The following is a 17106-nucleotide window of genomic DNA, read 5'->3' as shown; positions in this document are numbered from 1 at the left end:
CATACATGAGGAACACCAGACATACTGCTCTCATACATGAGGAACACCAGACATACTGCTCTCATACATGAGGAACACCAGACATACTACTCTCATACATGAGGAACACCAGACATACTACTCTCATACATGAGGAACACCAGACATACTGCTCTCATACATGAGGAACACCAGACATACTGCACTCATACATGAGGAACACCAGACATACTGCTCTCATACATGAGGAACACCAGACATACTGCACTCATACATGAGGAACACCAGACATACTACACTCATACATGAGGAACACCAGACATACTACTCTCATACATGAGGAACACCAGACATACTGCTCTCATACATGAGGAACACCAGACATACTACACTCATACATGAGGAACACCAGACATACTGCACTCATACATGAGGAACACCAGACATACTACACTCATACATGAGGAACACCAGACATACTACACTCATACATGAGGAACACCAGACATACTACTCTCATACATGAGGAACACCAGACATACTGCTCTCATACATGAGGAACACCAGACATACTGCTCTCATACATGAGGAACACCAGACATACTGCTCTCATACATGAGGAACACCAGACATACTGCACTCATACATGAGGAACACCAGACATACTGCTCTCATACATGAGGAACACCAGACATACTGCTCTCATACATGAGGAACACCAGACATACTGCTCTCATACATGAGGAACACCAGACATACTGCTCTCATACATGAGGAACACCAGACATACTGCTCTCATACATGAGGAACACCAGACATACTGCTCTCATACATGAGGAACACCAGACATACTGCTCTCATACATGAGGAACACCAGACATACTACACTCATACATGAGGAACACCAGACATACTGCACTCATACATGAGGAACACCAGACATACTACTCTCATACATGAGGAACACCAGACATACTGCTCTCATACATGAGGAACACCAGACATACTGCTCTCATACATGAGGAACACCAGACATACTGCTCTCATACATGAGGAACACCAGACATACTGCACTCATACATGAGGAACACCAGACATACTGCTCTCATACATGAGGAACACCAGACATACTACACTCATACATGAGGAACACCAGACATACTGCTCTCATACATGAGGAACACCAGACATACTGCTCTCATACATGAGGAACCCGAGACTCTCTTGCCTCATACATGAGGAAACGAGAATGAACTACACAAAGTCTTTATTGTTATATTCATTTTTCTTTCCCACTCATTCATCTCTCTCTCTCTCTCTCTCTGTCTCTCTCTCTCTCTCTCTCTCTCTCTCTCTCTCTCTCTCTCTCTCTCTCTCTCTCTCTCTCTCTCTCTCTCTCTCTCAAGAAAGCAAACAGGACGGTAGGATTTGTTAACAGAAACTTTTCCTGCCACAAAAAGCAAGGTTGTGATATTTGCCCACCTACCTGGAGTCTCTCTCTCTCGTTAAGACCCCCACCTTGGAATGTGCAGTGGAGTTCTGGACACCACCTGCTCAAGCGAAGGGTATTCTTAGATCGGGAGCTGCGCAACGTGGCACAACTGAATGGATTGATTCCTTCTTTGCGTCAGAAACCACAGGAGGAGAGACTGCCAGAATTATTCGACTTGCTCGGTCTAAGCAAGAGGCGTCTCCGGGGCAGATTTAAAGAATGTTTCAAAATACTTAAAATGATTCTAACCACGTCCATAGTGAACATTTCTTTACAGTAGCGCCAATACTACCAACGAGAGGACATGGACTAATACTTAAGAGGTCAATGAGTTAATCTGGACTGTACGAAATATTTCTTTACCAACGACATTATTGATGCGTGGAAGAAGCTTCCAGAAAACGTTGGTCAGAGCAACATCCTTGATGTCTTCAAAATTAGGTTTGATCATCACTTGTCACTCTCCGGTACTGAATGATTCATTTCATTAAGTCATCATAACGTAGTGGTATATCATGCTCACCTTCTCAACCACTGATCTCTGCCTGGCCAGGCTGCGGTAACATACCAACATTGATTACCCCATGTCACCTGCTTTGTGAGAGTGAGAATTATTGTATCATACTTCAACATCAGGAATATGAAAGGTATAGTAAGTCAGGAGGCTGGAGCTCAAGTTAATCATTACTATTGCCTTTATAACAAAGAGTGAAAGGGATACGTGCCTCGTTAGTGATGAGACACATGACATATTACCGAACGACGTTCCTATAAAAAAAAGTTTCCTTCTGGCATATCAATCCTGCAAGGTATTTTTTTCTACCTTTTTTTTTTTGTACAGGATGTTGACGGAGGGAGGAGTGGAGGGTCAGGGGAGGAGAGAGCCTTTGCTTCGCCATTCTTTCGTTCTGCGATCATGTTAAGGCCAAACCACCTCTCACTTGGACCTTAGTTCTCTCTCTCTCTCTCTCTCTCTCTCTCTCTCTCTCTCTCTCTCTCTCTCTCTCTCTCTCTCTCTCTCTCTCTCTCTCTCTCTCTCTCTCTCTCTCTCTCTCTCTCTCTCTCTCTCTCTCGCTTATTTTTCTCTTCTGTTTCGAGAAAGACACCTCTAAAACCCTCACCGTCGAGACAAACAAGGGCTGTTTGGGACAGACAATGAGGTAAACTCGGTCAGCCGTAAATGAAAATATGAAGCAGTGTGCCTACTGTCGAGAGAGAGAGAGAGAGAGAGAGAGAGAGAGAGAGAGAGAGAGAGAGAGAGAGAGAGAGAGAGGGAGGGAGCTGGTCAACTCTGGGTGTTGTTGACGAGCGGACATAGAGAAAGGTGACGCCGACAATTTGGGGAGGATTAATTGGCTCGCGTAACATAATTGGCTACTCCTTATCTCCCCACACCAGACTTTTGTCTCCCCCGCCCCCACAATGCACGGTTATCTCCCCACACCATAATGGTCTCTTCCCCCCTACACCTCACTGTTATCTTACTGCAGTGCGCTTTTACCTCCCCAACACACTTATCTCCCCAAGACATCGTTATCTCCTCAACAATCCGTTATCTCCCCAACACATCGTTATCTCCCCAACACACTGTTATCTCCCATGACAACGTTATCTCCCCAACACATCGTTATCTCCCCAACAATCCGCTATCTCCTCAACACATCGTTATCTCCCCAACGCATCGTTATCTCCCCAATATATCGTTATCTCCCAAGACAACGTTATCTCCCCAACACATCGTTATCTCCCCAACAATCCGCTATCTCCTCAACACATCGTTATCTCCCCAACGCATCGTTATCTCCCCAATATATCGTTATCTCCCAAGACAACGTTATCTCCCCAACACATCGTTATCTCCCCAACACACTTATCTCCCCAAGTTATGAAGGTTTTCACACCTGATTCTTCCAATAATGCTACCAGTGTAGTCAATACAAAATCACTAAGTTATCATATCATGTTTTCTTTTCTCCCCAAACCACACTGTTATCTCCCTCTCTCATACTTTTAGCTCCCCACTGTACATAAATACCTCCCTGTACCATACCCTCAGCTCTGCAGTCCAGAACTGTCATCTCCCCATCATCTTATCACAGTTTATCCTTCCCACAATACATGTTTACCTCCCCACACTGCACCACTCATTCTCAGCATCGCCTTGTTAATTCCTTACTTTTTTTTTGTTTTTGTTTATTTGGTTGTATATTTTTATGTTTTTGTTTATTTGTTTGTTTGTTTGTTTGTCTGTTCATTCTTCTTGCTTTCCTCTCGTATATGTTATCTCCAAACATCACATATCTAACGCCTCACTCCTCCAAACATCACATATATCTAACGCCTCACTCCTCCAAACATCACATATATCTAACGCCTCACTCCTCCAAACATCACATATATCTAACGCCTCACTCCTCCAAACATCACATATATCTAACGCCTCACGCCACAATCTAACCCCCCCCCCCCCCCCATTGCAGTATACTGTTCAATCCAGGTTTCATGGGTGACCACAGGAACTCGAACGAATTCAGAGCGGAGCAGCCAAACTCATCTTAGAATAACAGAGACCTAACCTAACCTAACCTAACCTAACCTTTATGGATAAAGTCTCGAAAAGACCGAAAATCATTCCCTCCTTTATAGCGTAGAGACTCCGAGGTGATGTAGAGGAAGTGTTCGTTATAACAGGTGGATTTTCCGACCCCCCACAGACCACGATGATGTCCACCGCCTGAAATGACTGTTGTGAACCTCAGAAAAGATGGGAAATGTGACGGCAGACATGACGGAAGTATTACTGCTCGTAGTGGGGTAGAACTTTGGAATATATTCCCTTCCCCTCACCACCCAGATGGTGTAAAGGTAAACGCCATATTTCACTTCAGACTAAAGCCAGACACGCGTACTTCACGACTGGTATCTATTACCAGGATAGATATCCCACTTCGATAGATATCCTATTTCGATAGATATCCCACTTCGATAGATATCCCATTTCGATAGATATCCCACTTCGATAGATATCCCACTTCGATAGATATCCCACTTCGATAGATATCCCGCTTCGATAGATATCCCATTTCGATAGATATCCCACTTCGATAGATGTCCCACTTCGATAGATATCCCACTTCGATAGATATCCCACTTCGATAGATATCCCATATCGATAGATATCCCATATCGATAGATATCCCACTTCGATAGATATCCCACTTCGATAGATATCCCACTTCGATAGATATCCCATTTCGATAGATATCCCACTTCGATAGATATCCCACTTCGATAGATATCATTTTAAACCTGTGTGTCTCATATTCGAATCCAGCCTTAGTGTAGCTGTTGTTATTTTGCTATAGGATTTTTATTTTTCCAATTTAATACTTTCTGATAAAATTTCCGCGGCAGTATGTTTCGGCCGCGCTACATGATATATTTTTCCCCCCTCCACGTCTTTTTTCCGGCCCGCCCGGCTGTTGAGCCGGAGGGAGAGGTGGTTTTAAGTGGGGACGAACCTACGATTTGCTATATGTTTCCACCACAGTTTTTTTATATTGTCGGCAGATAACCTCGTCATGAACCATCAGGACTCATGGTATCTGTTCTCCCCATGTTCTACCACATTTTACTATTAAACCCCCCCCCCCTTCCCACGAGTGTTACCTCCCCACATCGTAGAGTTACCCCCCCCACACACAACACTGTTGTCTTCCCACAGTATACTGATAGACCCAGACCCCCCAGACTTTTATCTCTCGTTATCATACTGTTAACTCCCCCACATCATAGTGTTATCTCCCCACTCCTTCCTGATATATATATCTTCATATCATACTGTTATCTCCCCAGAGCATATTTTTATCTTCCCCAATCATTACTAATATCTCCCACGCTATCCTCTTAACTCCCCAATGATATCTACCCGTTATCTCCCAACACCACACAGTCATCTCCCCAAATCATGCTCTTACCTCCCCATCCTGCAGTATTAACTCCCCAGATTTCCCTCGAAAACCCCAAACAGAAATATGCAGCCCTTGCTGGCGCATCAAATGGTTATATCAACATGAACATATATATTTTTTTTTATCCCAGGGGGCGGTAGTCTACGTTAGGGATTTTAACACAGCCTCCCACCCAGCCCCTCGCTGATGATGAAACGAACCGAGAATGGCTGCAACCACTAGCTCCCCCATGCAACCACTGGGTCACCCATGCAACCACTAGCTCCCCCATGCAACCACTGGGTCACCCATGCAACCACTAGCTCCCCCATGCAACCACTGGGTCACCCATGCAACCACTAGCTCCCCCATGCAACCACTAGGTCACCCATGCAACTACTAGCTCCCCCATGCAACCACTGGGTCACCCATGCAACCACTAGCTCCCCCATGCAACCACTGGGTCACCCATGCAACCACTAGCTCCCCCATGCAACCACTGGGTCACCCATGCAACCACTAGCTCCCCCATGCAACCACTGGGTCACCCATGCAACCACTAGCTCCCCCATGCAACCACTGGGTCACCCATGCAACCACTAGCTCCCCCATGCAACCACTGGGTCACCCATGCAACCACTAGCTCCCCCATGCAACCACTGGGTCACCCATGCAACCACTAGCTCCCCCATGCAACCACTGGGTCACTCATGCAACCACTAGCTCCCCCATGCAACCACTGGGTCACCCATGCAACCACTGGGTTCCCCCATGCAACCACTGGGTCACCCATGCAACCACTAGCTCCCCCATGCAACCACTAGGTCACCCATGCAACTACTAGCTCCCCCATGCAACCACTGGGTCACCCATGCAACCACTAGCTCCCCCATGCAACCACTAGGTCACCCATGCAACTACTAGCTCCCCCATGCAACCACTGGGTCACCCATGCAACCACTGGGTTCCCCATGCAGCCACTGGGTCACCCATGCAACCATTGGATCACCCATGCAATCACTGGGTCACCCATGTAATCACTGGGTCACCCATGCAACCACTAGCTCCCCTATGCAACCACTAGGTCACCCATGCAACCACTAGCTCCCCCATGCAATCACTGGGTCACCCATGCAACCACTAGCTCCCCCATGCAATCACTGGGTCACCCATGCAACCACTGGGTTCCCCCATGCAATCACGAGGTTACCCATGCAACTACTAGCTCCCCCATGCAATCACTGGCTCACCCATGCAACCACTAGCTCCCCCATGCAACCACTGGGTTCCCCCATGCAACCACTGGGTCACTCATGCAACCACTAGCTCCCCCATGCAATCACTGGGTCACCCATGCAACCACTGGGTTCCCCCATGCAATCACGAGGTTACCCATGCAACCACTAGCTCCCCCATGCAACCACTGGGTCACCCATGCAACCACTAGCTCCCCCATGCAACCACTAGGTCACCCATGCAACTACTAGCTCCCCCATGCAACCACTGGGTCACCCATGCAACCACTGGGTTCCCCATGCAGCCACTGGGTCACCCATGCAACCATTGGATCACCCATGCAATCACTGGGTCACCCATGTAATCACTGGGTCACCCATGCAACCACTAGCTCCCCTATGCAACCACTAGGTCACCCATGCAACCACTAGCTCCCCCATGCAATCACTGGGTCACCCATGCAACCACTAGCTCCCCCATGCAATCACTGGGTCACCCATGCAACCACTGGGTTCCCCCATGCAATCACGAGGTTACCCATGCAACCACTAGCTCCCCCATGCAACCACTGGGTCACCCATGCAACCACTGGATTCCCCATGCAACCACTGGGTCACCCATGCAACCACTGGATTCCCCCATGCAATCACTGGGCCACCCATGCAACCACTAGCTCCCCCATGCAACCACTGGGTCACCCATGCAACCACTAGCTCTCCCATGCAATCACAGGGTCACCCATGCAACCACTTGGTTCGCCCATGCAATCACGAGGTTACCCATGCAACTACTAGCTCCCCCATGCAACCACTGGGTCACCCATGCAACCACTGGGTCACCCATGCAACCACTGGGTCACCCATGCAACCACTGGGTCACCCATGCAACCACTGGGTTCCCTATGCAATCACTAGATCACCCATGCAATTACTAGCTCCCCCACGCAATCACTGGGTCACCCATGCAATCATTGGGGTCACCCATACAACCAGTGGGTTCCCCATGCAATCTCTGGGTCACCCATGCAACCACTAGCTCCCCCATGCAATCACCAGGTCGCCCATTCAGTCACTGGGTTCCCCCCCATGCAACTACTGGGTGCCACCCATGCAGCCAGTAGGAGCCCCGTACACTCAGTCGGTTCTCCCATGCAACCAGTGGGTGCTTCGTACACTCATGGGGTTCTCCCATGCAACCACTGGGTGCCCCATACACTCACCGGGTGCCCCCCACGCAACCACTGGGTGCCCCGTACACTCACTGGGTCCCACCCATGCAACCGCTGGATCCCCTCCCCATGCAACTGGTGGGTTTCGCATTAGAGTAAAATAAATGGTCGTGCAGTATTGCCACACATGTGTTTGATATTTATAGGTTCCGGAGCCTTTATATCACATGAATATTACATAGAGAGAGAGAGAGAGAGAGAGAGAGAGAGAGAGAGAGAGAGAGAGAGAGAGAGAGAGAGAGAGAGAGAGAGAGAGACTGGAAGCATTTCTCAAACACTTGCTGAACCGGCTGTCAAAAATTCCCCTGTGACGCTTCGATATATATATATATATATATATATATATATATATATATATATATATATATATATATATATATATATATATATATATGTGTGTGTGTGTGTGTGTGTGTGTGTGTGTATGTGTGTGCGTGTGAACAGATTCACAGGAACATGTATGTATGGATGTATGTATGTCTGTGTATACGTGGATGTTTTATGGTGGCCGCCATGGCAGGGACAAGAATGAGTTCCAACTGAAACCATTTCTAGAGAAAATGTAGAATGATAGACTTATAGAAAAAGAGAAAGAGGAAAAAAAATGGAACATGGATTAATCTGAAATCCTCGAATGTTTGCGGTCTCTTAAAGGTGGAGCATGTTAGATGAAGGAGAAAACTGGGAAGAAAAAGAAGAAAACTCGTCAGCTTGATTGTACGAAGAGAGAGAGAGAGAGAGAGAGAGAGAGAGAGAGAGAGAGAGAGAGAGAGAGAGAGAGAGAGAGAGAGAGAGAGAGAGAGGCCTTTCATAACGGGTAATTCTCGTGTTGTCTCTCTCCTCACAGAAAGTGTAGGAAGCAACGGCCAGTTCCTTAGTCCAGGTGTTTTGGTATGGGACACATCAAGGCAAAAAAAAAAAAAAAATTACCTGTAGAACAAAGAGAGGGAGGCAACATCATGGTCGAAGGGACGGGATGGTTGAAATAGAAATAGTAACACGAGCATTACTAAGGGTGGTGGGTTTTGATTCCACTTTCGTCGACAGGCACGTGGGGGATGAGCCATATCACATATAAGAACAATGCCTCACATTTGGACGAATGATATAACGTAGTAAATATAGAATATAGCTGCTCGTACAGCCATAGTTGCTACACTTGCCCAATAACCCTGGCTTTTGGGAGGCAGAAGTTGTGATGTACGTATTGTACATTTTTTTAGGACACCGTAGAGGCTATGGTTATGCTTAAAATGTTCGTGTAACTGTTGGGTTGTACTGCAGCGTTTTGAAATTTGATAGTACAATGTGCGTTAGAATTAGAAGTCATTAGATGAAACTGCTGATTTTTTTTTCGCTTTAATGAAATCAGGTTCCTGATTATGCATTTGGAAATGCTCCGCAGGTCCAAGTTAATGGAGGAAATATGTTTAATGAGAAAAAAAGAATGAGTATGATTATAGAGAAAGAGAAAAAAGGAACTGTCGACAAAAGAGCAAACACAGTTAAAGATGAAAAAGAAACAAAGGGATTTCTGGAGAGAGAGAGAGAGAGAGAGAGAGAGAGAGAGAGAGAGAGAGAGAGAGAGAGAGAGAGAGAGAGAGAGAGAGAGAGAGACCCATCTATCTCAGAATAGAAGCGAGGAGTCTCTCAGTCAGCGACCACAGCCAGGAAGCGACTGGAAGCGCAACTTTGTATTAGAAAACAGAGAGAACTTCAGGAGAGCCTGAACATTCAGGAGGGTGTAAGGCACACACGGGATAGACTGAACGGGAGCGATGTGGTGTATAGGTAGCGACGTGCTGTCAGTTTACTAGATAGGCCATATAAGGCGGTCAATGGAAACTACGGAAAGGTCTTTGGAGTCTGATTGTAGATGTGGGGCTTTGTTTTCGGTACATTATGCATGACAACTAGAAAATGGATGTGAGCGAATGAGGCCTTTTTTCGTCTGTTCTTGGCGCTACCTCGCTAACATGGGAAATGGCATACACATACGGAAAAAAGAAACTACGTATAAAGGTGAGCGTTCAAACTACAGAGGCATAAGTTTGTTGAGTGTAACTGGTAAGTTGTATGGGAGGGTATTGATTGAGAGGGTGAAGGCATGTACAGAGCATCAGATTGGGGAAGAGCAGTGTGGTTTCAGACGTGGTAGAGGATGTGTGGATCAGGTGTTTGCTTTAAAGAGGATATGTGAGAAATACTTTGAGAAACAGATGGATTTGTATGTGGCATATATGGATCTGGAGAAGGCATATGATAAGGTTGATCGAGATGCTTTGTGGAAGGTCTTAAGAATATACGGTGTGGTAGGAAAGCAGATAGAATTAGTGAGAAGTTTATATTAAGGCTGTAAGGCATGTGTACGAGTAGGGGTGTGTAATGTCTCCATGGTTGTTTAATTTGTTTATGGGTGGGGTTGTTCAGGAGGTAAATGCAAGACTTTGGAGAGAGTGGTGAGTATGCAGTCTGTGGGATAGAAGGCCTGGGAAGTGAGTCAGTTGTTGTTTGCTGATGATGCAGCACTGGTGGTTGATTCGAGTGAGAAACTGCAGAACTTAGTGACTGAGTGTTGGAAGTGTGCAAAAGGAGAAAGTTGAGAGTAAATGTAAATGAAAGAAAGGCTATTAGGTTTAGCAGGATTGTGGGAGAAGTTAGTTGGGATGTGAGTTTGAAATGAAGAAATTAAAGGAAGTGATGTGTTTTAGATATCTGGGAGTGGACATAGGCGACGAATGGTCCCATGGTAGCAGAAGTGAGTTATAGAGTGGTGGAAGGGACGAAGGTTCTGGAGCGTTGAAGAATGTGTGAAAGGCGAGAACGTTATCTCGTAGAGCAAAAATGGATATGTTTGAAGGAATAGTGGTTCCAACAATGTTGTATGGTTGTGAGGCATAGGCTATAGATAAGTTGTGCAGAGGAGGGTGGATGTATTGGAAATGAGATGTTTGAGGACAATATGTGGTGTGAGGTGGTTTGATCGAGTAAGTAATGAAAGGATAAGAGAGATGTGTGGTAATAAAAAGAATGTGGTTGAGAGAGCAGAAGAGGGTGTGTAGAAATGATTTGGACACATGGAGAGGATGAGTGAGGAAAGATTGATAATGGAATGTATGTGTCAGAAGAGGACGGAGCAAGGAGAACGGGGAGATCAAATTAGAGATGGAGGGATGTTATTGGAAAGAAAAAGAAATGAGCGGGACCTGAACATGCAGGAGGGTGAAAGGCATGCGCAGAATAGAGTGGTATACTGGGGTCGACGTGCTGTCAGTGGACTGAACCAGGGCATGTGAAGCGTCCGGGGTAAAGCATGGAAAAAATCTGTGGGGCCTCGGATGTTGTGATAGGGAGCTGTGGATTTCGGTGCATTACACATGACAGCTGAGGAATGAACATGAACGGATATGGCCTTTCTTCGTCTGTGTGTGGCATTAACGAGGTAGCGTCACACACACACACACACACACACACACACACACGCACACACACAAGTGCAGCTGGGTGGGTTCAGAGTACACCTGTGTTTCTTCATCATGGAACATAACAAGGTTGTCAGCGGTCAATTGGCCATGCAATCAAAACGTAAACTGAAGCTTGTGTGTGGAGAGGAATTGCCCCAAAACACGAATACCAATCAGAGACATTTTAGTGTATTTCCTATAACAGTCATCCCGATACTCTCTCCCCCTCTCTCTCTCTCTCTCTCTCTCTCTCTCTCTCTCTCTCTCTCTCTCTCTCTCTCTCTCTCTCTCTCTCTCTCTCTCTGTATTTCACAGAAAAAAAAAAGAAAACGGGATATTGTGATGGTAGCTTTCCCGTTATATTGTGACTGGAGGTATGGAGAAGCTCTTGAACACAGTGGTTATTGGAAGTGAACATGTTCCTCGTTTTGTGCACCACACCAAGACGCGAGGTGAACACCTCGTACGCCTGGCCACCACGTACACTCACTATATCCCGCACTCTCACATATTCATGAAGTCGCGAGGAGAAGTAACAGAAGAACCGAAATACTGGAAGCTGGGCGAAGAAAACACGCCAAATTACACACACGCACACACCCACACACACACACACACACACACACACACACACACGCACACACACGTCCTAAATCATGATCCCCGTTTACTTAAGTTTTAAGTGATGTAGTACAAGCAATAATGAGAGGTAATTTAAACTTAACCTTTTCCAGAAGGTTACGATTTTGATTACGAGCGCTTTAGTCATGCACAGTAACTAGGTTCCAGAATTATATATTGGGGGGGGGGGGGGGGGGTTGGTTGGTGTTTGTTATAAAACTGCAGGAACTCATACAAGATGCTGTTCGAATTGATCCTCAAAGCACGTAAGATGTCCAAAACTATGTGCTACGGTAGGGAACTGCCTCTCATGAAAGAACACAGTGAGTCTGGTCTTAAAAGAATAAGCCTTCGGTTGGTTAACCGTGACAAGTGGGGTACCCCAGGGAGCAGCAATGGGACCTATACTTTTTTTTTCATCATCTTTATCATGAATCTGGAGATTGGATCAACGGGTATGATCTCAAAATATCTCAACTACAGTAAAGTATAGCCTAAGGTAAAAGCAGACAGCAAATATCCCTGCCCAAGACAATATAAAAAGCACTTTTTTGTACATATTAGAGGCTAAAATCTTCTTCTCCAGGGTAATCTGGCTCTTGAAATTTAGATCAGATCGCGTTTTCCATTATATTCTCTCCTATAGAATTTCCATGTCAGTGTACCGTATCTACAGCACGGGGTGTTCCCTCACAGCTATTTTCCCCATCGCTTGATCGCCTGAGGGAGTGTTGGGGAGGAACCTACTGCTTCACTATCCTGTCTCCATCTACGGTGGTGGATGGGGAGGAGCCTTCTGCTTGGGTATTCCTGATCTATATAGACCAGGAAATCACATTGTAGCCACTGTCCTCCACTAGGTAACCTAGTATTACGTCCTTTTGTTGTCTGGTTGTGCCCCATACACTCCCTCTATCTCTCTCTGTCTGTCTCTCTCTCTCTCTCTCTCTCTCTCTCTCTCTCTCTCTCTCTCTCTCTCTCTCTCTCTCTCTCTCTCTCTCTCTCTCTCTTGCCCGTCCACCTGCATGCGTGTGAAGCCTGGAGGCCATTAGCGAAAACGATGGACAAAAAAAAAAAAAAAGAAAGCGAACAACATTAGTGCCTGAAATTTAAGCTGTGTTTAGCATTTTACATTCAATTTCCGGCGTGTACTTTGAATTACACGTGAAATTAAATCTATAAATAATGGTTGTGCAAATATAGAATCCATTTTCAGATTACATTGCAAATCATGAATATCTTTATCTCAGTGTTGAGTTGGACCAATATCCCCATCATAATATATATATATATATATATATATACATATATACATAGGACAATAACGCACAGCGAAAAAACTGTGAGCCGCTTTACCGGGATTTACATAATGATAGGATGAGTGTGGCCGTATTTGTAACGGTGGTGGGCGCCCAAGTTATGTAAACCGGGCGAGACAGTGGACTCACACGCCATTATCTTGACGCCAGGTGGTGAGGAGGAGGTGCGGGGCTCGTGGCTCGGGGCTTAGTGGTGCGCCTGCATAACGGCTCCTCCGTGGTGGGCGATGTAATGCTCCTCTCTCTCTCTCTCTCTCTCTCTCTCTCTCTCTCTCTCTCTCTCTCTCTCTCTCTCTCTCTCTCTCTCTTTCCTCTTCCTCTTCTTCTTCCCTCTATTTTCCTGTCTATTTCACTCTCCTGGAAGATAATGAATGAGAGGATATGATGCATAATGTGCCTCGCGGATGATATATGATGAATGTATGATGTATTATGTATGATGTATATGTGTGTGTGTATATATATCATGTATCATGGAGATATTCAGTCATAAACGTGTAATGACGAGAAGGACCATTAGGGAATTGATGAATTATTTAGACAGTTAAGGAAGATAAATGTTTGACGCAGTGCATGGAAGAGTTGTGAGGGCAGGGTGGCAGGGAGAGAGATAGGGAGAGCAGCAGGGAGAGTGGCAAGGTAGGTCGGTAGGTAGGTAGGGAGCGAGGTATGAAAAGTGACAAGGTAGGTAGGTAGGGAGAGAGGTAGGGAAAGTGACAAGGTAGGTAGGTAGGGAGAGAGGTAGGGAAAGTGACAAGGTAGGTAGGTAGGGAGGGAAGCAGGGAAAGTGACAAGGTAGGGAGGTAGAGTACCGTGGGAGAGAGGCCAAGGGTGCCAGTTATTATTGTAGGTATTTACCCAGCAAGTAAATGGATGGCTCTTGACCCGACCTGACACCTCCCTCAGCCGCTCCCCAGCCGGCCAGCACGTCTAGCCAACAGCATCCTCCTCCTCCTCCTCCTCCTCCTCCTCCTCACCGTCCGAGTGTCCCTTCCAACGAAGTGAGGCAGTGTTAAGTGTCACTCTCCACTGACACCACACACACGTCCCACGGGTGTGTAGCATTGTATCCCCTGTCGTCATCTCGTCAGGCAACTGATATCAGCCTCGTATGATCCCGTGCGACCCAAGCCCCATCATAAATCAGGCACCAAGTTGGCCAATGACTCTGACGTTCACTTGGACATGGCGGCGGCCACGCCCACACAATTAGTGCTATCGACGTGGCTGACCCGACTGCGTCACATAGATGGATCTATCAATGCGGTCACTTAGTCAGGCTACGTGCGCGCCACTCTGGCGCCTAAACAAATCATGTCCATTTGACTCCAAATTCACCCCCTCCTCCTCCTCCGCTCCCATTTCCTACAGAAGCCCATGGGGCTCCTCCTTCGTCTGTAGCAGACCTCCTGATGACACTGACTTTGCTCCTCTTGCCGCATTTCCTACTGGTGTCAAGGCTCTTCCTCTCCCCCTGCAGCAAAAATGTGGCAACCGCCGCGCATTCTGTAAACTGGAGAACCTCTTCCGCCTCCCATCTGCTGTACCGGCGGGACCGACCTTGGTAACATCTCTCCCCTTCTGCCGCACACCATAGCCATCTTGGGACGCCACTTCAGCCCGGTGCTGTACCACCAGCCAAGGCAACGCGTCTCTCCTGCCACACCTGCTCCTGTACCAGCGCCACGGGACTCCTGCCACACCTACATACATCATCTAATTCTACCTCACCTCCTTAGCTAATCCTGCACCACTTGCAGCCGCTCGCTACTCTGGGCTACATTAAAACTGTGTTGTTACTCATGTTACCGTACTCCTCCCTCGCTCCCCACCATTACAGAAGAAAATAGACGTATAAATATTACACCCACTGAATGCTGATGAGGTTAACATATATCCATTCATATGACTGATGGAATTTGCACGAATCATTTTGACTGACGAACTTAGCAGAACCTAGTCACTTGGTAGACGAAGTTAGCAGGATCCAGTGAAGTGACTGACGAACTTAGCAGAACCTAGTCACTTGGCAGACGAAGTTAGCAGGATCCAGTGAAGTGACTGACGAACTTAGCAGAACCTAGTCACTTGGCAGACGAAGTTAGCAGGATCCAGTGAAGTGACTGACGAACTTAGCAGAACCTAGTCACTTGGCTGATGAAGTTAGCAGGACCTAGTCACACGGAGGAGAGGAGAGGTCAGGCACCGTGAGGCAAGGAAGAGTAGGAGGTGAGAAGTGAAGAGGGAGAGGCCAGATGACCTTGGACAATGAGGAGCAAGGAGGGACGAGAGGAGAGGCCAGATGACCCCACCAGACAAACGCTCCCGGGATGTCTGTACTGAGCAGGAAGAAGACATCAGAAACCAAGACTTCCTTGATGAACACTTACAACTAAGTGTACCATTAAAAAAAAAAAAGAAAATACGAAAAGAAAACGTGAACTTTAAAGACAAGAAAGAAAGAAGCTTAGACTTCGGAATCTGTTCTTTTGGGGTTAAATAAGATCAATGTCTTTATTGTTGAGTCCCCCCTACCCTACCCCTCTTGGCCTCCTCGCTTCTGGGTATAAAACTTGAATAAGAAAAAAAAAAAAGAAAATGCTTTCCACTAAATTATTGCCATAGTGGAAATAGACAATATGTATGCAGATGCTGGCCGGGGCACGGAGGAGAGAGAGAGAGAGAGAGAGAGAGAGAGAGAGAGAGAGAGAGAGAGAGAGAGAGAGAGAGAGAGAGAGAGAGATTGAAAGTTCAAAAATGTTATCGGAAAATGTATAAAGGAAAGGATTATGTGGAGAGCCCAGGTGTCCCCCCTGGAAACAGAAGAGAAGAAGAAAAAAAAAAAGAGAATACGATGAAAATCATGATTGAATAATAAGAGCAGATGGAGAGGCTCTTGCTTCCTCAGAAGATGATGAACCGAGGCGAAGATAGGTTTACTTGACATCACGAGGGAACATGATACATCAGGAAGATGCCCACGTACAATAGTGCAAATGTGACGCCATTAGCAAGAAACAGTTTTTATGGAAGTGAAGATAAAGAAGTGATAAAGAAATAAAGATTCTTGTCCTCCAGTTGAAGATGTTTGTGGTGTAGTTTTGTTATCATCATTTTGTCCTGAATTCTCTTTACTTTCCGTGTTCTTTGGCTTTCACGTTCTGTTTCCATATTACTTGGCTTCTTTGTTCTTTGGTTTCAGTGTTCTTTGGCTTCCATATCATTTGGCTTCAATATTCTTTGGCTTCCATGTTCTTTGGCTTTAGTGTTCTTTGGCTTCAGTGTCCTTTGGCTTCCATGTTCTTTGGCTTTAGTGTTCAAAGGCTTCCATGTTCTTTGGCTTCAGTGTCCTTTGGCTTCCATGTTCTTTGGCTTCAGTGTCCTTTGGCTTCCATGTTCCTTGGCTTCCATGTTCTTTGGCTTTAGTGTTCTTTGGCTTCCATGTTCTTTGGCTTCAGTGTCCTTTGGCTTCCATGTTCCTTGGCTTCCACGTTCTTTGGCTTCCCTGTTCTTTCTGCTCGTGAATATTTCCACGTTTGCTCCAGCAGTGACCAGCGTTCGTGGACGACGGTGGGACACGACAGAGAACTTTGTGTCGAACGTCCCGCCATGACGACAGGAGGAGGAGGGACTGTCCTCCCGCCGGTGGGATTGGTCCCACTCGGCAGTCCCATGTCCCTGTGAGACAGGGACATGGGAGGACTATAACAGGAGGACTATGTCCCTGTGATATAGGAGAGACCCCGTCTGATTTGCCCCTCCTGCGACGGGAGGACTACAGGCGGAGGGACCCCCAGTCTGTCTCGACCCTCCTGTG

Source organism: Panulirus ornatus, chromosome 10 (assembly GCF_036320965.1).
Source record: "Panulirus ornatus isolate Po-2019 chromosome 10, ASM3632096v1, whole genome shotgun sequence".
Lineage (NCBI taxonomy): Eukaryota > Metazoa > Arthropoda > Malacostraca > Decapoda > Palinuridae > Panulirus > Panulirus ornatus.
This window is presented reverse-complemented; position numbering follows the sequence as displayed.